Below are 20758 nucleotides of genomic sequence, written 5' to 3'. Positions count from 1 at the left end.
AAGGAAGTAAAAAGGGAGAGCTAGAAAGATAGCATTGCATCACATTACATGGCAATGCAATGCACAGTTGCTGAAGTTGAACCAAAATGAGCTTGTAATCTGGCTTCTGCAACTTTGAACATGAAAAATCCAATGAGGAGAAGAAAAGCAAAGCCAAAGAGTCCATCCCAAAATCCGACAAACAAGCAAAATGAACAAAAAACATTGAATTCAATTCTTTCTGATTTTAGAAACTGCATTAAAGAAGGGGTGCACCGGTCCTGGAGATACTGCAATACCAGGTCAATGCGTGGAGTGGACAGAGCAAGCTCTTTTTCCATCTCCCTGTTCTAAAAATCCATTTAATATATGGTCCCCAGATAGGGGACGTATCAGATATTAAACTGATAAGAACAGATACTACACTTGATCTTAGCCAAAAGGCCGAGAAGCGATAACCAGAATTGGTTTCAAACTACGGAGCCACCCAAGGATCCTGAAAAGTCCATTTGTGGAGATGAGCTCCTGGACTCCCGTTAAGAAGACATGTTGTCAACCTCTAGATCCCTTACATGCCTGCACTTTTCGGCTTGCTGCTGCTGCAATCCACGCGTTTTAGATCTGCATAACTCCACCTCTTTAAACACAGCACCTTCACCCCCTGCTGTTCCCACCCGCCTCAACACCGTTGGAAGGGAGGAGAACCAATTAAGGCGGGGGGTGGGGTGGAACGAGCAGCTGTCTACCCTTAGCAGGAGGGCTCCTGATTACATACCTCTCCTGCTGCTGCTGCTGCTGGCTGTCCAGCAGCAGACTGAAGGTGGCTGCTGCTGTGCACAGGTATATAAAGGCTCAGAGCCTATTATGACACGCGCAGCCAGCGTTCCATTGCCACATTCCATCTACTGCAGGCAGGATACCTGGCTGGCTGAATGTCGCTGAGAAGCTCACAGAGACCGCCATAAGCAACAGTTTAACAGAATGCCACAGACTAATCAACCAAACTTTTTGGGTTGGGTTCTCTTTTATAGTCTGCAGGCATTAAATGAAAGAAGTCAGTGTTCCAGCAGAAGGAGACAACGTTTCAGAAAAGGCATTGTAGCAAACCAAAAAAGAAATTTTAAGCGCAGCAGAGTAACCAGCACACATACCTGTTAGCTCAGGTGAGTTTAAAAGGCTGCTGTTGATAACAAGGGCATTTGCTAAATAGATGGTGTGTGTGCAACAATATACTGAAAGGTAAATTATATTGTGCAGCTTATCTCACCACCTGTAGTTATTTAGGTGAAAGCTCCAAAATGCTTGCCTAATATGTCTGTTTATCCAAAAGGAAGTAAAAAGGGAGAGCTAGAAAGATAGCATTGCATCACATTACATGGCAATGCAATGCACAGTTGCTGAAGTTGAACCAAAATGAGCTTGTAATCTGGCTTCTGCAACTTTGAACATGAAAAATCCAATGAGGAGAAGAAAAGCAAAGCCAAAGAGTCCATCCCAAAATCCGACAAACAAGCAAAATGAACAAAAAACATTGAATTCAATTCTTTCTGATTTTAGAAACTGCATTAAAGAAGGGGTGCACCGGTCCTGGAGATACTGCAATACCAGGTCAATGCGTGGAGTGGACAGAGCAAGCTCTTTTTCCATCTCCCTGTTCTAAAAATCCATTTAATATATGGTCCCCAGATAGGGGACGTATCAGATATTAAACTGATAAGAACAGATACTACACTTGATCTTAGCCAAAAGGCCGAGAAGCGATAACCAGAATTGGTTTCAAACTACGGAGCCACCCAAGGATCCTGAAAAGTCCATTTGTGGAGATGAGCTCCTGGACTCCCGTTAAGAAGACATGTTGTCAACCTCTAGATCCCTTACATGCCTGCACTTTTCGGCTTGCTGCTGCTGCAATCCACGCGTTTTAGATCTGCATAACTCCACCTCTTTAAACACAGCACCTTCACCCCTTGCTGTTCCCACCCGCCTCAACACCGTTGGAAGGGAGGAGAACCAATTAAGGCGGGGGGTGGGGTGGAACGAGCAGCTGTCTACCCTTAGCAGGAGGGCTCCTGATTACATACCTCTCCTGCTGCTGCTGCTGCTGGCTGTCCAGCAGCAGACTGAAGGTGGCTGCTGCTGTGCACAGGTATATAAAGGCTCAGAGCCTATTATGACACGCGCAGCCAGCGTTCCATTGCCACATTCCATCTACTGCAGGCAGGATACCTGGCTGGCTGAATGTCGCTGAGAAGCTCACAGAGACCGCCATAAGCAACAGTTTAACAGAATGCCACAGACTAATCAACCAAACTTTTTGGGTTGGGTTCTCTTTTATAGTCTGCAGGCATTAAATGAAAGAAGTCAGTGTTCCAGCAGAAGGAGACAACGTTTCAGAAAAGGCATTGTAGCAAACCAAAAAAGAAATTTTAAGCGCAGCAGAGTAACCAGCGCACATACCTGTTAGCTCAGGTGAGTTTAAAAGGCTGCTGTTGATAACAAGGGCATTTGCTAAATAGATGGTGTGTGTGCAACAATATACTGAAAGGTCAATTATATTGTGCAGCTTATCTCACCACCTGTAGTTATTTAGGTGAAAGCTCCAAAATGCTTGCCTAATATGTCTGTTTATCCAAAAGGAAGTAAAAAGGGAGAGCTAGAAAGATAGCATTGCATCACATTACATGGCAATGCAATGCACAGTTGCTGAAGTTGAACCAAAATGAGCTTGTAATCTGGCTTCTGCAACTTTGAACATGAAAAATCCAATGAGGAGAAGAAAAGCAAAGCCAAAGAGTCCATCCCAAAATCCGACAAACAAGCAAAATGAACAAAAAACATTGAATTCAATTCTTTCTGATTTTAGAAACTGCATTAAAGAAGGGGTGCACCGGTCCTGGAGATACTGCAATACCAGGTCAATGCGTGGAGTGGACAGAGCAAGCTCTTTTTCCATCTCCCTGTTCTAAAAATCCATTTAATATATGGTCCCCAGATAGGGGACGTATCAGATATTAAACTGATAAGAACAGATACTACACTTGATCTTAGCCAAAAGGCCGAGAAGCGATAACCAGAATTGGTTTCAAACTACGGAGCCACCCAAGGATCCTGAAAAGTCCATTTGTGGAGATGAGCTCCTGGACTCCCGTTAAGAAGACATGTTGTCAACCTCTAGATCCCTTACATGCCTGCACTTTTCGGCTTGCTGCTGCTGCAATCCACGCGTTTTAGATCTGCATAACTCCACCTCTTTAAACACAGCACCTTCACCCCCTGCTGTTCCCACCCGCCTCAACACCGTTGGAAGGGAGGAGAACCAATTAAGGCGGGGGGTGGGGTGGAACGAGCAGCTGTCTACCCTTAGCAGGAGGGCTCCTGATTACATACCTCTCCTGCTGCTGCTGCTGCTGGCTGTCCAGCAGCAGACTGAAGGTGGCTGCTGCTGTGCACAGGTATATAAAGGCTCAGAGCCTATTATGACACGCGCAGCCAGCGTTCCATTGCCACATTCCATCTACTGCAGGCAGGATACCTGGCTGGCTGAATGTCGCTGAGAAGCTCACAGAGACCGCCATAAGCAACAGTTTAACAGAATGCCACAGACTAATCAACCAAACTTTTTGGGTTGGGTTCTCTTTTATAGTCTGCAGGCATTAAATGAAAGAAGTCAGTGTTCCAGCAGAAGGAGACAACGTTTCAGAAAAGGCATTGTAGCAAACCAAAAAAGAAATTTTAAGCGCAGCAGAGTAACCAGCGCACATACCTGTTAGCTCAGGTGAGTTTAAAAGGCTGCTGTTGATAACAAGGGCATTTGCTAAATAGATGGTGTGTGTGCAACAATATACTGAAAGGTCAATTATATTGTGCAGCTTATCTCACCACCTGTAGTTATTTAGGTGAAAGCTCCAAAATGCTTGCCTAATATGTCTGTTTATCCAAAAGGAAGTAAAAAGGGAGAGCTAGAAAGATAGCATTGCATCACATTACATGGCAATGCAATGCACAGTTGCTGAAGTTGAACCAAAATGAGCTTGTAATCTGGCTTCTGCAACTTTGAACATGAAAAATCCAATGAGGAGAAGAAAAGCAAAGCCAAAGAGTCCATCCCAAAATCCGACAAACAAGCAAAATGAACAAAAAACATTGAATTCAATTCTTTCTGATTTTAGAAACTGCATTAAAGAAGGGGTGCACCGGTCCTGGAGATACTGCAATACCAGGTCAATGCGTGGAGTGGACAGAGCAAGCTCTTTTTCCATCTCCCTGTTCTAAAAATCCATTTAATATATGGTCCCCAGATAGGGGACGTATCAGATATTAAACTGATAAGAACAGATACTACACTTGATCTTAGCCAAAAGGCCGAGAAGCGATAACCAGAATTGGTTTCAAACTACGGAGCCACCCAAGGATCCTGAAAAGTCCATTTGTGGAGATGAGCTCCTGGACTCCCGTTAAGAAGACATGTTGTCAACCTCTAGATCCCTTACATGCCTGCACTTTTCGGCTTGCTGCTGCTGCAATCCACGCGTTTTAGATCTGCATAACTCCACCTCTTTAAACACAGCACCTTCACCCCCTGCTGTTCCCACCCGCCTCAACACCGTTGGAAGGGAGGAGAACCAATTAAGGCGGGGGGTGGGGTGGAACGAGCAGCTGTCTACCCTTAGCAGGAGGGCTCCTGATTACATACCTCTCCTGCTGCTGCTGCTGCTGGCTGTCCAGCAGCAGACTGAAGGTGGCTGCTGCTGTGCACAGGTATATAAAGGCTCAGAGCCTATTATGACACGCGCAGCCAGCGTTCCATTGCCACATTCCATCTACTGCAGGCAGGATACCTGGCTGGCTGAATGTCGCTGAGAAGCTCACAGAGACCGCCATAAGCAACAGTTTAACAGAATGCCACAGACTAATCAACCAAACTTTTTGGGTTGGGTTCTCTTTTATAGTCTGCAGGCATTAAATGAAAGAAGTCAGTGTTCCAGCAGAAGGAGACAACGTTTCAGAAAAGGCATTGTAGCAAACCAAAAAAGAAATTTTAAGCGCAGCAGAGTAACCAGCGCACATACCTGTTAGCTCAGGTGAGTTTAAAAGGCTGCTGTTGATAACAAGGGCATTTGCTAAATAGATGGTGTGTGTGCAACAATATACTGAAAGGTCAATTATATTGTGCAGCTTATCTCACCACCTGTAGTTATTTAGGTGAAAGCTCCAAAATGCTTGCCTAATATGTCTGTTTATCCAAAAGGAAGTAAAAAGGGAGAGCTAGAAAGATAGCATTGCATCACATTACATGGCAATGCAATGCACAGTTGCTGAAGTTGAACCAAAATGAGCTTGTAATCTGGCTTCTGCAACTTTGAACATGAAAAATCCAATGAGGAGAAGAAAAGCAAAGCCAAAGAGTCCATCCCAAAATCCGACAAACAAGCAAAATGAACAAAAAACATTGAATTCAATTCTTTCTGATTTTAGAAACTGCATTAAAGAAGGGGTGCACCGGTCCTGGAGATACTGCAATACCAGGTCAATGCGTGGAGTGGACAGAGCAAGCTCTTTTTCCATCTCCCTGTTCTAAAAATCCATTTAATATATGGTCCCCAGATAGGGGACGTATCAGATATTAAACTGATAAGAACAGATACTACACTTGATCTTAGCCAAAAGGCCGAGAAGCGATAACCAGAATTGGTTTCAAACTACGGAGCCACCCAAGGATCCTGAAAAGTCCATTTGTGGAGATGAGCTCCTGGACTCCCGTTAAGAAGACATGTTGTCAACCTCTAGATCCCTTACATGCCTGCACTTTTCGGCTTGCTGCTGCTGCAATCCACGCGTTTTAGATCTGCATAACTCCACCTCTTTAAACACAGCACCTTCACCCCTTGCTGTTCCCACCCGCCTCAACACCGTTGGAAGGGAGGAGAACCAATTAAGGCGGGGGGTGGGGTGGAACGAGCAGCTGTCTACCCTTAGCAGGAGGGCTCCTGATTACATACCTCTCCTGCTGCTGCTGCTGCTGGCTGTCCAGCAGCAGACTGAAGGTGGCTGCTGCTGTGCACAGGTATATAAAGGCTCAGAGCCTATTATGACACGCGCAGCCAGCGTTCCATTGCCACATTCCATCTACTGCAGGCAGGATACCTGGCTGGCTGAATGTCGCTGAGAAGCTCACAGAGACCGCCATAAGCAACAGTTTAACAGAATGCCACAGACTAATCAACCAAACTTTTTGGGTTGGGTTCTCTTTTATAGTCTGCAGGCATTAAATGAAAGAAGTCAGTGTTCCAGCAGAAGGAGACAACGTTTCAGAAAAGGCATTGTAGCAAACCAAAAAAGAAATTTTAAGCGCAGCAGAGTAACCAGCGCACATACCTGTTAGCTCAGGTGAGTTTAAAAGGCTGCTGTTGATAACAAGGGCATTTGCTAAATAGATGGTGTGTGTGCAACAATATACTGAAAGGTCAATTATATTGTGCAGCTTATCTCACCACCTGTAGTTATTTAGGTGAAAGCTCCAAAATGCTTGCCTAATATGTCTGTTTATCCAAAAGGAAGTAAAAAGGGAGAGCTAGAAAGATAGCATTGCATCACATTACATGGCAATGCAATGCACAGTTGCTGAAGTTGAACCAAAATGAGCTTGTAATCTGGCTTCTGCAACTTTGAACATGAAAAATCCAATGAGGAGAAGAAAAGCAAAGCCAAAGAGTCCATCCCAAAATCCGACAAACAAGCAAAATGAACAAAAAACATTGAATTCAATTCTTTCTGATTTTAGAAACTGCATTAAAGAAGGGGTGCACCGGTCCTGGAGATACTGCAATACCAGGTCAATGCGTGGAGTGGACAGAGCAAGCTCTTTTTCCATCTCCCTGTTCTAAAAATCCATTTAATATATGGTCCCCAGATAGGGGACGTATCAGATATTAAACTGATAAGAACAGATACTACACTTGATCTTAGCCAAAAGGCCGAGAAGCGATAACCAGAATTGGTTTCAAACTACGGAGCCACCCAAGGATCCTGAAAAGTCCATTTGTGGAGATGAGCTCCTGGACTCCCGTTAAGAAGACATGTTGTCAACCTCTAGATCCCTTACATGCCTGCACTTTTCGGCTTGCTGCTGCTGCAATCCACGCGTTTTAGATCTGCATAACTCCACCTCTTTAAACACAGCACCTTCACCCCCTGCTGTTCCCACCCGCCTCAACACCGTTGGAAGGGAGGAGAACCAATTAAGGCGGGGGGTGGGGTGGAACGAGCAGCTGTCTACCCTTAGCAGGAGGGCTCCTGATTACATACCTCTCCTGCTGCTGCTGCTGCTGGCTGTCCAGCAGCAGACTGAAGGTGGCTGCTGCTGTGCACAGGTATATAAAGGCTCAGAGCCTATTATGACACGCGCAGCCAGCGTTCCATTGCCACATTCCATCTACTGCAGGCAGGATACCTGGCTGGCTGAATGTCGCTGAGAAGCTCACAGAGACCGCCATAAGCAACAGTTTAACAGAATGCCACAGACTAATCAACCAAACTTTTTGGGTTGGGTTCTCTTTTATAGTCTGCAGGCATTAAATGAAAGAAGTCAGTGTTCCAGCAGAAGGAGACAACGTTTCAGAAAAGGCATTGTAGCAAACCAAAAAAGAAATTTTAAGCGCAGCAGAGTAACCAGCGCACATACCTGTTAGCTCAGGTGAGTTTAAAAGGCTGCTGTTGATAACAAGGGCATTTGCTAAATAGATGGTGTGTGTGCAACAATATACTGAAAGGTCAATTATATTGTGCAGCTTATCTCACCACCTGTAGTTATTTAGGTGAAAGCTCCAAAATGCTTGCCTAATATGTCTGTTTATCCAAAAGGAAGTAAAAAGGGAGAGCTAGAAAGATAGCATTGCATCACATTACATGGCAATGCAATGCACAGTTGCTGAAGTTGAACCAAAATGAGCTTGTAATCTGGCTTCTGCAACTTTGAACATGAAAAATCCAATGAGGAGAAGAAAAGCAAAGCCAAAGAGTCCATCCCAAAATCCGACAAACAAGCAAAATGAACAAAAAACATTGAATTCAATTTTTTCTGATTTTAGAAACTGCATTAAAGAAGGGGTGCACCGGTCCTGGAGATACTGCAATACCAGGTCAATGCGTGGAGTGGACAGAGCAAGCTCTTTTTCCATCTCCCTGTTCTAAAAATCCATTTAATATATGGTCCCCAGATAGGGGACGTATCAGATATTAAACTGATAAGAACAGATACTACACTTGATCTTAGCCAAAAGGCCGAGAAGCGATAACCAGAATTGGTTTCAAACTACGGAGCCACCCAAGGATCCTGAAAAGTCCATTTGTGGAGATGAGCTCCTGGACTCCCGTTAAGAAGACATGTTGTCAACCTCTAGATCCCTTACATGCCTGCACTTTTCGGCTTGCTGCTGCTGCAATCCACGCGTTTTAGATCTGCATAACTCCACCTCTTTAAACACAGCACCTTCACCCCCTGCTGTTCCCACCCGCCTCAACACCGTTGGAAGGGAGGAGAACCAATTAAGGCGGGGGGTGGGGTGGAACGAGCAGCTGTCTACCCTTAGCAGGAGGGCTCCTGATTACATACCTCTCCTGCTGCTGCTGCTGCTGGCTGTCCAGCAGCAGACTGAAGGTGGCTGCTGCTGTGCACAGGTATATAAAGGCTCAGAGCCTATTATGACACGCGCAGCCAGCGTTCCATTGCCACATTCCATCTACTGCAGGCAGGATACCTGGCTGGCTGAATGTCGCTGAGAAGCTCACAGAGACCGCCATAAGCAACAGTTTAACAGAATGCCACAGACTAATCAACCAAACTTTTTGGGTTGGGTTCTCTTTTATAGTCTGCAGGCATTAAATGAAAGAAGTCAGTGTTCCAGCAGAAGGAGACAACGTTTCAGAAAAGGCATTGTAGCAAACCAAAAAAGAAATTTTAAGCGCAGCAGAGTAACCAGCGCACATACCTGTTAGCTCAGGTGAGTTTAAAAGGCTGCTGTTGATAACAAGGGCATTTGCTAAATAGATGGTGTGTGTGCAACAATATACTGAAAGGTCAATTATATTGTGCAGCTTATCTCACCACCTGTAGTTATTTAGGTGAAAGCTCCAAAATGCTTGCCTAATATGTCTGTTTATCCAAAAGGAAGTAAAAAGGGAGAGCTAGAAAGATAGCATTGCATCACATTACATGGCAATGCAATGCACAGTTGCTGAAGTTGAACCAAAATGAGCTTGTAATCTGGCTTCTGCAACTTTGAACATGAAAAATCCAATGAGGAGAAGAAAAGCAAAGCCAAAGAGTCCATCCCAAAATCCGACAAACAAGCAAAATGAACAAAAAACATTGAATTCAATTCTTTCTGATTTTAGAAACTGCATTAAAGAAGGGGTGCACCGGTCCTGGAGATACTGCAATACCAGGTCAATGCGTGGAGTGGACAGAGCAAGCTCTTTTTCCATCTCCCTGTTCTAAAAATCCATTTAATATATGGTCCCCAGATAGGGGACGTATCAGATATTAAACTGATAAGAACAGATACTACACTTGATCTTAGCCAAAAGGCCGAGAAGCGATAACCAGAATTGGTTTCAAACTACGGAGCCACCCAAGGATCCTGAAAAGTCCATTTGTGGAGATGAGCTCCTGGACTCCCGTTAAGAAGACATGTTGTCAACCTCTAGATCCCTTACATGCCTGCACTTTTCGGCTTGCTGCTGCTGCAATCCACGCGTTTTAGATCTGCATAACTCCACCTCTTTAAACACAGCACCTTCACCCCCTGCTGTTCCCACCCGCCTCAACACCGTTGGAAGGGAGGAGAACCAATTAAGGCGGGGGGTGGGGTGGAACGAGCAGCTGTCTACCCTTAGCAGGAGGGCTCCTGATTACATACCTCTCCTGCTGCTGCTGCTGCTGGCTGTCCAGCAGCAGACTGAAGGTGGCTGCTGCTGTGCACAGGTATATAAAGGCTCAGAGCCTATTATGACACGCGCAGCCAGCGTTCCATTGCCACATTCCATCTACTGCAGGCAGGATACCTGGCTGGCTGAATGTCGCTGAGAAGCTCACAGAGACCGCCATAAGCAACAGTTTAACAGAATGCCACAGACTAATCAACCAAACTTTTTGGGTTGGGTTCTCTTTTATAGTCTGCAGGCATTAAATGAAAGAAGTCAGTGTTCCAGCAGAAGGAGACAACGTTTCAGAAAAGGCATTGTAGCAAACCAAAAAAGAAATTTTAAGCGCAGCAGAGTAACCAGCGCACATACCTGTTAGCTCAGGTGAGTTTAAAAGGCTGCTGTTGATAACAAGGGCATTTGCTAAATAGATGGTGTGTGTGCAACAATATACTGAAAGGTCAATTATATTGTGCAGCTTATCTCACCACCTGTAGTTATTTAGGTGAAAGCTCCAAAATGCTTGCCTAATATGTCTGTTTATCCAAAAGGAAGTAAAAAGGGAGAGCTAGAAAGATAGCATTGCATCACATTACATGGCAATGCAATGCACAGTTGCTGAAGTTGAACCAAAATGAGCTTGTAATCTGGCTTCTGCAACTTTGAACATGAAAAATCCAATGAGGAGAAGAAAAGCAAAGCCAAAGAGTCCATCCCAAAATCCGACAAACAAGCAAAATGAACAAAAAACATTGAATTCAATTCTTTCTGATTTTAGAAACTGCATTAAAGAAGGGGTGCACCGGTCCTGGAGATACTGCAATACCAGGTCAATGCGTGGAGTGGACAGAGCAAGCTCTTTTTCCATCTCCCTGTTCTAAAAATCCATTTAATATATGGTCCCCAGATAGGGGACGTATCAGATATTAAACTGATAAGAACAGATTTTTTTGATTGAAGCTGCATCCAAGGCACTGAAAAATGTGACCGAAGTCACACCAAAACAGCGCACGAGGCGAGGATTCATGTGGACCCTTCCCGGAGGAGAGGGTCCCCAATAAACCATCCCCATCCCTCCGAGCCAGAAGGCCACAGCGAGGGTCAGGGATCTCCGATGCTCTCCCTAGCCGAAGCCGGAGAAGAGCCGTTTTCGTGCTCCCAGCTTCCATCTAGGCTGCCACCCTAGTGGAGCTGGAGCCTGTGTTGGCTTCTCAGCCCAAAGCTGACCGGACCTCCGACCGGGTTTATAAAAATTCCCCTTCCTAGCCCGTAGGCCAGGAATAGGGGGGGTTGCTCAGAAAGTATGATTGGCAAAGGTGCGGCGTGCTACGAAGCCAAGTCTTTCTGGGGTTCCCAGTCCCAGTAAGCTTGGACTCCCACCAGGGCGCCTACTCCTGGGGCACATTGCTCCAAAGCCCTCACACTTACCCAGCCTAGTGACTTCGATCCTGGAGGGCCATGTTTTCCATCAGATAACTCTATGAGCCACCTGGCGTACTAACAAGTGCACCAAACCAGTGTGTAATATGCATCAATTTACTAGGGCAGCCCAAGGACAAAACTGCCTTTTCAAAAGATTTTTTTTTTTTTTTTTTTTTTTTCTCCTCAGACGAGGAAATTCCACAGTCTATGGAAACCAGACAAAGGAAAATTCCATCAAAACAGCTGCGTCAAATCCAATACGCAATTTGCTGTCCCCATCATCATCGGAAATATTTATTTCATATTTCAAAACAACAATAACAAAAATCAAGAAGTACTAACAATATATCTCCACTTTTTAACTTTCCATATTCCCTCTGCATCCACTTCCCCTCTCCTCTTTTTGTCCCATAGGAAACACACATACATCTTCCCCAAAATCACCTTCACACTATCCTTTACAGCAATTTCCTTCCTTTTAAACACATACACATTCCTCACATCCCATAACACTTCCTTTATACATGCAAGCATCAACCACAAGACTCTTTCCTTCGTCCCATCACATATTCCCAAACCAAACATAAACAACTCAAAAGACAACAAATTCACACCACACAATTCTTTACACAAAGGCCCCATTCTCCCAATCACATCTCTAGCATACTGGCAATTCCAAAAAACATGCAACACACTTTCCCTTCCACCACAGCCATTTCTTGGACACATTTCACTCCTCACCAAACCTCTATTCCTCTGAAATTCTCTCACAGGTAATACTCCATGTAAAGACTGCCACACAACTTCACTCTGTTTGTTGGTCATACCACTCATCCGCACTTTCTTCCAAACCTTCTGCACATCACCACCCCTAACCATATTTATTCCACATTCTACCTCTCTACATTCAATCATCCTATACACAGCCTTCTTATTCTCCAGCAATCTCACATCTGCATCACACAGTTCATACCTCACCAAAAACTTATAAACCCACACATACCATACAGGCACCTCAAAAGCAATCGGACATCGCAAATCCCTTTCTTGCCACTTTAAACGAAACAAATACGCTCCAAATAAATACCTACACATAGATGAAAACTTTCCATCCGCCCTAATCACTTTCAAAACAAACACAACGATATTCACACCAAAAAACACGTCCAAATTCGGAAAACCCAAACCACCTTTTTCCACTCTTTTAACCAAAATTTCTCTCCTAGCTCTCTCCATTTTCGAGTTCCACAAAAAAACAAATAAAATTCTATTCAAGCTTCTCATACACATATATCCTGGTGGAAATACTACCGCAATATATAAAAATATTGGCAACACCACACTCTTAACAATTAAAATCTTCCCAAAAAAGGATAAACTCCTCAATTTCCAAAAATTCAACTTCTGCTCAACTTTTCCTTTCGCATCATCCCAACTTTCTTTCCCATCCAAACTCTCTGAAAACTTCACACCCAAAACTTTAATAGGTCCATTCACTACATTCACACCTACATCCCTACTTAAACTTCCGCCTCCAAAACCCTTACACTCACTCTTTTCCCAATTCACTTTAAACGCAGATGCACCACAAAAAATAGACACTAACAACTTCACCCGCCTCACCGAACATTCAGAATCACATAATACACACACGTCATCCATATAACCACTCACCTTCCATTCTTTTCCTCCACCTCCCGGCACTTGCACACCACGAATTACCTTATCTTTCCTCAGCATACACAACAATGGCTCAATTGCACAAATAAATGCTACAGGGGACAAAGGACACCCCTGTCGCACACCCGAAAACACATTCACTTTCCTACCCACATACCCATTCATTAAAACACAGCTATAAACACCCGCATACAAACTTCTCACTCGCCCAACAAAATCAGCCGGAAAACCCATTTTTAACAACACTCTGAACAAAAAACCATGCGACAACCTATCATAAGCCTTTTCAAAATCCAAACTTAACAAAAATACACTCTTCTTACGACCCATGCAATCCCATAGACAATCTCTTAACATACACACACACTCATGAATCCGCCTCCCAGGTACCGCACAACACTGCTCATCCCCAATCACACTCTCTATCACATCACGCATCCTATTAGCCATAAGTTTTGCATAGATTTTATAATCACAATTAAGTAACGTTATTGGCCTCCAATTCCTCAGACTTTTCAAATCCCCTTTCTTAGGAATTAACACAACCAAACCTGCACGCATACTCTCAGTCACCTCCATGTTTCCCCACATATACTTACATACATCCACAAAGTCCTTACCAATCACACCCCACATCACACGATAAAATTCTACTGGGAGGCCATCCTCCCCCGGCGTCTTATTCAAAGCCATACTACACATAACCTTCCATACCTCATCACCAGTCACCTCACCCATCACTCTCTCTCTTTCTGCTTCACTCAACTTACTCTCTAACACACTCAAAACATCATTCTCCAAACATTCATCCCTCTGTTTCACTGCATACAGATCCTCATAAAACTTAGCCACCTCTTCACACATATCCTCTCCACTCACCTCACTTCCATCTGCTCCATACACCACGCTCATACTCTGTTTCTTTCCAAAAACTTTTTTAAAGAAAAACCGAGAACATTTCTCATCCTGCTCCATCTTATCAATCTTTGCCCTAAACACTATGCTTCTCCCTCTCTCCAACAAAAACTCACTAATCTCCTTTTTTACCTCTAAAATATCCTCCTCCACCTCAACTCCTCCTTCCCTTAACTTATACAAAACGCTCAACCGCGCGTTCAGTTTAACAAAACTCTCTCTTTTAATTGCTGCATACTTGTATCCTAAATTTTTAAAGAACATTTTTGTTTGTTTCTTCACCCAGTCCCACCACTCACAAACATTCCTGAACTCATTTTTATGCTTACACCATTCTTCATACCGCCTTTCATACTCCTTTCTCACATCTTCATTCTCTAACAGTTTAACATTTAACTTCCACAATCCTCTCCCAAACACTCCATCAACTTTTATATCCAACTCACACAACATACACACATGATCTGAAAAAAGAACGTTTTCCTGCCTATAATTAACAGAAACCATATTTTTAGAAATAAAACAATAATCCAATCTGGATTGTACCCTACCACTCTCAGAAAAGAAAGTGTTCAACAAAGGTTTCATGTTACACACGCGCTGCATATCACACAACCCAAAATCATTCACTAACTCCAATAATGCTTTCCCAGACACATCCACATTCACTCTCCCCACATCACAGTTCATATCACCCACAATTACCACAGGTATTCTTCCTGGAACAAAAAGCTTAAAATTTTTTCAAATAAATTTTTGCGCTCATTTTTTTCAACTGGCGCATAAACATTAATAACACAAAACTTTACATTCTTGTATACAAAATTAGCAAGGATACATCTCCCCACCTCAATAACCAAATAATCACTCAAAACAACCTCCCTTCCTTTAACCAAAATACCCACACCATCATTCTTATTACATGCACTCCCCGACCACACAGACGCTCCATAAGACCATTCATCCCCTTTCACACCATCCACTACCCCACATTCTTGTAAACAAAAAATAGATGCATTTTGCATAGCTAAAAACTCAAAAATAGCAGCTCTTCTTACTTTACTTTTAAACACTCTTACGTTTTGGGACACTATGGTAAATCCCATAATACTTCTACTCCTTCACCAATTACACAAAGAAATAGCCTTTGGCCTAAACCAAAGCTCACAAGAGGACAAAAAGAAAAAACATTTACAATATTATATGGTGACACTATCCAGCACCACCACTATCCTCCTCCGCCATCAGAACAGAACAGCTGGTTTCCGACCCGCTGGCTTCACCAGCCACACTCCTCATTCTGGCAGTTCTGATCTTCCTCTGAGGCTCACTAAAATCTGCATCATCACTGCCCCCACCATCCTCCCTACGACTCTTCTTTGCACCCCTATCATCCTCCGAAGAAAAATCTTCAATGTTTTCAGGACCCGAAGGGTGTTCAGGACTGTCGGGTTCCGAGATTTGCACTTCACATCCTGTTGCGTCCATTGCCTCTCCAAAAGTCATCATCTCAGGCAGCTCTGCTTCCACCACTTTCCTAGATATTCTCGCAGACACTGCCTTTTTCTCCACCTTTGCCACTTCCCTCCAGAACTCCTTTTCTTCCCTCCGCTTCTTCCTCATTTCTTCAGCAGAAGAAGAACATGGTCTCAGGGACACCTCCTCTGGCGCCGTAGAGGGAGAGGCTCTACCAGTTTCCCGCCTCCTTCCCTCTCTCTCCTCCCTCTCCAATCTTTCCAGCACTTTCAGTGCGCTTGCCATCTGCCTCCTCTCCAGCTCCTCCTAGTTCTGTTCTTTATCAGAACGTCTAGGTGCACTCATAGGACAGTCCTTATACATGTGATCACTACTCCCACAGACATCACAGGACTTGGCCTCTGGACACTGGTTGGCCATATGCCCCTCCTTTCTGCAATTTCGGCAACACTGCCCTTTAAGGCATGTTACCATGGTATGTCCGAAAGAAAAGCATCTACGGCAAAACATGGGCTGGCCTGGGTAAAAGAGGAAACCTCTATGGCCTGCAACGGAAAAATTTGATGGAGGGTGTCTAAAGCCCCCCACACTGTCAGGATCCCTTTTCAATTTCATACGGAATTTATACTGACAGTTAAAGATTCCTAGACAATTGACTTGCTTCACTCCCTTCCGCACATATTCACAGTAGCGAGAGAGGAAGCACTCCAGCAGCTCAGGGTCTGTAAAAGGGTTATAGACAGTCACAGTCACCTCCTTTTCTTGCAGACCAAACAAAGGTTCCCATCTAACTCCTTCCAAGCAGGGGTCACTAGAGTGACCACGGAGCCATTCAAAGACATTAAGGCAAACATCCTGGTCCATAAAGGTAACGTCATAATTACCTTGACGTGAAAATTCGTTGACACTGAAGATCTCAGAACGTCTTGCTCCAGCTTTGCCTTCAACGATGTCTTGGACAATGAAAACCACGTTGTTCTTGTTCTGGTCAGATGGATCCACGGACAAATGGATGGTGTTCTTCACAAAAGACATCTTGGATTCTGTCGGTATGGAATACCACAGGAAAAAGCAGAAAATCCTCCACAAAAGGGTCCGGATTCCTCCAGGAGACTCGCACCAATCAAGGTACAGTCATACGATCTTAGCCAAAAGGCCGAGAAGCGATAACCAGAATTGGTTTCAAACTACGGAGCCACCCAAGGATCCTGAAAAGTCCATTTGTGGAGATGAGCTCCTGGACTCCCGTTAAGAAGACATGTTGTCAACCTCTAGATCCCTTACATGCCTGCACTTTTCAGCTTGCTGCTGCTGCAATCCACGCGTTTTAGATCTGCATAACTCCACCTCTTTAAACACAGCACCTTCACCCCCTGCTGTTCCCACCCGCCTCAACACCGTAGGAAGGGAGGAGAACCAATTAAGGCGGGGGGTGGGGTGGAACGAGCAGCTGTCTACCCTTAGCAGGAGGGCTCCTGATTACATACCTCTCCTGCTGCTGCTGCTGCTGGCTGTCCAGCAGCAGACTGAAGGTGGCTGCTGCTGTGCACAGGTATATAAAGGCTCAGAGCCTATTATGACACGCGCAGCCAGCGTTCCATTGCCACATTCCATATACTGCAGGCAGGATACCTGGCTGGCTGAATGTCGCTGAGAAGCTCACAGAGACCGCCATAAGCAACAGTTTAACAGAATGCCACAGACTAATCAACCAAACTTTTTGGGTTGGGTTCTCTTTTATAGTCTGCAGGCATTAAATGAAAGAAGTCAGTGTTCCAGCAGAGGGAGACAACGTTTCAGAAAAGGCATTGTAGCAAACCAAAAAATAAATTTTAAGCGCAGCAGAGTAACCAGCGCACATACCTGTTAGCTCAGGTGAGTTTAAAAGGCTGCTGTTGATAACAAGGGCATTTGCTAAATAGATGGTGTGTGTGCAACAATATACTGAAAGGTCAATTATATTGTGCAGCTTATCTCACCACCTGTAGTTATTTAGGTGAAAGCTCCAAAATGCTTGCCTAATATGTCTGTTTATCCAAAAGGAAGTAAAAAGGGAGAGCTAGAAAGATAGCATTGCATCACATTACATGGCAATGCAATGCACAGTTGCTGAAGTTGAACCAAAATGAGCTTGTAATCTGGCTTCTGCAACTTTGAACATGAAAAATCCAATGAGGAGAAGAAAAGCAAAGCCAAAGAGTCCATCCCAAAATCCGACAAACAAGCAAAATGAACAAAAAACATTGAATTCAATTCTTTCTGATTTTAGAAACTGCATTAAAGAAGGGGTGCACCGGTCCTGGAGATACTGCAATACCAGGTCAATGCGTGGAGTGGACAGAGCAAGCTCTTTTTCCATCTCCCTGTTCTAAAAATCCATTTAATATATGGTCCCCAGATAGGGGACGTATCAGATATTAAACTGATAAGAACAGATACTACACTTGATCTTAGCCAAAAGGCCGAGAAGCGATAACCAGAATTGGTTTCAAACTACGGAGCCACCCAAGGATCCTGAAAAGTCCATTTGTGGAGATGAGCTCCTGGACTCCCGTTAAGAAGACATGTTGTCAACCTCTAGATCCCTTACATGCCTGCACTTTTCGGCTTGCTGCTGCTGCAATCCACGCGTTTTAGATCTGCATAACTCCACCTCTTTAAACACAGCACCTTCACCCCCTGCTGTTCCCACCCGCCTCAACACCGTTGGAAGGGAGGAGAACCAATTAAGGCGGGGGGTGGGGTGGAACGAGCAGCTGTCTACCCTTAGCAGGAGGGCTCCTGATTACATACCTCTCCTGCTGCTGCTGCTGCTGGCTGTCCAGCAGCAGACTGAAGGTGGCTGCTGCTGTGCACAGGTATATAAAGGCTCAGAGCCTATTATGACACGCGCAGCCAGCGTTCCATTGCCACATTCCATCTACTGCAGGCAGGATACCTGGCTGGCTGAATGTCGCTGAGAAGCTCACAGAGACCGCCATAAGCAACAGTTTAACAGAATGCCACAGACTAATCAACCAAACTTTTTGGGTTGGGTTCTCTTTTATAGTCTGCAGGCATTAAATGAAAGAAGTCAGTGTTCCAGCAGAAGGAGACAACGTTTCAGAAAAGGCATTGTAGCAAACCAAAAAAGAAATTTTAAGCGCAGCAGAGTAACCAGCGCACATACCTGTTAGCTCAGGTGAGTTTAAAAGGCTGCTGTTGATAACAAGGGCATTTGCTAAATAGATGGTGTGTGTGCAACAATATACTGAAAGGTCAATTATATTGTGCAGCTTATCTCACCACCTGTAGTTATTTAGGTGAAAGCTCCAAAATGCTTGCCTAATATGTCTGTTTATCCAAAAGGAAGTAAAAAGGGAGAGCTAGAAAGATAGCATTGCATCACATTACATGGCAATGCAATGCACAGTTGCTGAAGTTGAACCAAAATGAGCTTGTAATCTGGCTTCTGCAACTTTGAACATGAAAAATCCAATGAGGAGAAGAAAAGCAAAGCCAAAGAGTCCATCCCAAAATCCGACAAACAAGCAAAATGAACAAAAAACATTGAATTCAATTCTTTCTGATTTTAGAAACTGCATTAAAGAAGGGGTGCACCGGTCCTGGAGATACTGCAATACCAGGTCAATGCGTGGAGTGGACAGAGCAAGCTCTTTTTCCATCTCCCTGTTCTAAAAATCCATTTAATATATGGTCCCCAGATAGGGGACGTATCAGATATTAAACTGATAAGAACAGATTTTTTTTTGATTGAAGCTGCATCCAAGGCACTGAAAAATGTGACCGAAGTCACACCAAAACAGCGCACGAGGCGAGGATTCATGTGGACCCTTCCCGGAGGAGAGGGTCCCCAATAAACCATCCCCATCCCTCCGAGCCAGAAGGCCACAGCGAGGGTCAAGGATCTCCGATGCTCTCCCTAGCCGAAGCCGGAGAAGAGCCGTTTTCGTGCTCCCAGCTTCCATCTAGGCTGCCACCCTAGTGGAGCTGGAGCCTGTGTTGGTTTCTCAGCCCAAAGCTGACCGGACCTCCGACCGGGTTTATAAAAATTCCCCTTCCTAGCCCGGAGGCCAGGAATAGGGGGGGTTGCTCAGAAAGTATGATTGGCAAAGGTGCGGCGTGCTACGAAGCCAAGTCTTTCTGGGGTTCCCAGTCCCAGTAAGCTTGGACTCCCACCAGGGCGCCTACTCCTGGGGCACATTGCTCCAAAGCCCTCACACTTACCCAGACTAGTGACTTCGATCCTGGAGGGCCATGTTTTCCATCAGATAACTCTATGAGCCACCTGGCGTACTAACAAGTGCACCAAACCAGTGTGTAATATGCATCAATTTACTAGGGCAGCCCAAGGACAAAACTGCCTTTTCAAATGATACTACACTTGATCTTAGCCAAAAGGCCGAGAAGCGATAAGAACAGATACTACACTTGATCTTAGCCAAAAGGCCGAGAAGCGATAACCAGAATTGGTTTCAAACTACGGAGCCACCCAAGGATCCTGAAAAGTCCATTTGTGGAGATGAGCTCCTGGACTCCCGTTAAGAAGACATGTTGTCAACCTCTAGATCCCTTACATGCCTGCACTTTTCGGCTTGCTGCTGCTGCAATCCACGCGTTTTAGATCTGCATAACTCCACCTCTTTAAACACAGCACCTTCACCCCCTGCTGTTCCCACCCGCCTCAACACCGTTGGAAGGGAGGAGAACCAATTAAGGCGGGGGGTGGGGTGGAACGAGCAGCTGTCTACCCTTAGCAGGAGGGCTCCTGATTACATACCTCTCCTGCTGCTGCTGCTGCTGGCTGTCCAGCAGCAGACTGAAGGTGGCTGCTGCTGTGCACAGGTATATAAAGGCTCAGAGCCTATTATGACACGCGCAGCCAGCGTTCCATTGCCACATTCCATCTACTGCAGGCAGGATACCTGGCTGGCTGAATGTCGCTGAGAAGCTCACAGAGACCGCCATAAGCAACAGTTTAACAGAATGCCACAGACTAATCAACCAAACTTTTTGGGTTGGGTTCTCTTTTATAGTCTGCAGGCATTAAATGAAAGAAGTCAGTGTTCCAGCAGAGGGAGACAACGTTTCAGAAAAGGCATTGTAGCAAACCAAAAAAGAAATTTTAAGCGCAGCAGAGTAACCAGCGCACATACCTGTTAGCTCAGGTGAGTTTAAAAGGCTGCTGTTGATAACAAGGGCATTTGCTAAATAGATGGTGTGTGTGCAACAATATACTGAAAGGTCAATTATATTGTGCAGCTTATCTCACCACCTGTAGTTATTTAGGTGAAAGCTCCAAAATGCTTGCCTAATATGTCTGTTTATCCAAAAGGAAGTAAAAAGGGAGAGCTAGAAAGATAGC

The 20758-nt window shown here is 44.7% G+C and overlaps 11 non-coding genes and 1 pseudogene across 11 annotated transcripts; all 12 read right to left on the bottom strand.

The window, feature by feature from the left end:
- Positions 1–244: 244 nt before the first annotated feature.
- LOC141183712 (U2 spliceosomal RNA) lies at positions 245–435 on the bottom strand. The gene has a single exon (XR_012258539.1). It is a non-coding gene; the product is annotated as a U2 spliceosomal RNA (small nuclear RNA).
- Positions 436–1550: 1115 nt separating this feature from the next.
- Positions 1551–1741, bottom strand: LOC141183711 (U2 spliceosomal RNA). Its single transcript, XR_012258538.1, has one exon. It is a non-coding gene; the product is annotated as a U2 spliceosomal RNA (small nuclear RNA).
- Positions 1742–2856: 1115 nt separating this feature from the next.
- LOC141183710 (U2 spliceosomal RNA) lies at positions 2857–3047 on the bottom strand. The gene has a single exon (XR_012258537.1). It is a non-coding gene; the product is annotated as a U2 spliceosomal RNA (small nuclear RNA).
- Positions 3048–4162: 1115 nt separating this feature from the next.
- Positions 4163–4353, bottom strand: LOC141183708 (U2 spliceosomal RNA). Its single transcript, XR_012258535.1, has one exon. It is a non-coding gene; the product is annotated as a U2 spliceosomal RNA (small nuclear RNA).
- Positions 4354–5468: 1115 nt separating this feature from the next.
- LOC141183707 (U2 spliceosomal RNA) lies at positions 5469–5659 on the bottom strand. The gene has a single exon (XR_012258534.1). It is a non-coding gene; the product is annotated as a U2 spliceosomal RNA (small nuclear RNA).
- A 1115-nt stretch (positions 5660–6774) lies between these two features.
- On the bottom strand, positions 6775–6965 carry LOC141183706 (U2 spliceosomal RNA). The gene has a single exon (XR_012258533.1). It is a non-coding gene; the product is annotated as a U2 spliceosomal RNA (small nuclear RNA).
- A 1115-nt stretch (positions 6966–8080) lies between these two features.
- LOC141183705 (U2 spliceosomal RNA) lies at positions 8081–8271 on the bottom strand. Its single transcript, XR_012258532.1, has one exon. It is a non-coding gene; the product is annotated as a U2 spliceosomal RNA (small nuclear RNA).
- Positions 8272–9386: 1115 nt separating this feature from the next.
- Positions 9387–9577, bottom strand: LOC141183703 (U2 spliceosomal RNA). Its single transcript, XR_012258531.1, has one exon. It is a non-coding gene; the product is annotated as a U2 spliceosomal RNA (small nuclear RNA).
- A 1115-nt stretch (positions 9578–10692) lies between these two features.
- On the bottom strand, positions 10693–10875 carry LOC141183266 (U2 spliceosomal RNA). Its single transcript, XR_012258260.1, has one exon. It is a non-coding gene; the product is annotated as a U2 spliceosomal RNA (small nuclear RNA).
- Positions 10876–17676: 6801 nt separating this feature from the next.
- LOC141183702 (U2 spliceosomal RNA) lies at positions 17677–17867 on the bottom strand. Its single transcript, XR_012258530.1, has one exon. It is a non-coding gene; the product is annotated as a U2 spliceosomal RNA (small nuclear RNA).
- A 1115-nt stretch (positions 17868–18982) lies between these two features.
- LOC141183274 (U2 spliceosomal RNA) lies at positions 18983–19167 on the bottom strand. The gene has a single exon (XR_012258267.1). It is a non-coding gene; the product is annotated as a U2 spliceosomal RNA (small nuclear RNA).
- A 524-nt stretch (positions 19168–19691) lies between these two features.
- Positions 19692–19854, bottom strand: LOC141183477 (U2 spliceosomal RNA; annotated as a pseudogene).
- Between the last annotated feature and the right edge of the window lie 904 nt (positions 19855–20758).

Source organism: Phyllobates terribilis, unplaced genomic scaffold (genome assembly GCF_046119375.1).
Source record: "Phyllobates terribilis strain yellow unplaced genomic scaffold, ASM4611937v1 Scaffold_38__1_contigs__length_12584779, whole genome shotgun sequence".
NCBI lineage: Eukaryota > Metazoa > Chordata > Amphibia > Anura > Dendrobatidae > Phyllobates > Phyllobates terribilis.
Note: the sequence above shows the minus strand (reverse complement) of the source record. Positions and strands in the feature narration are given on the sequence as shown.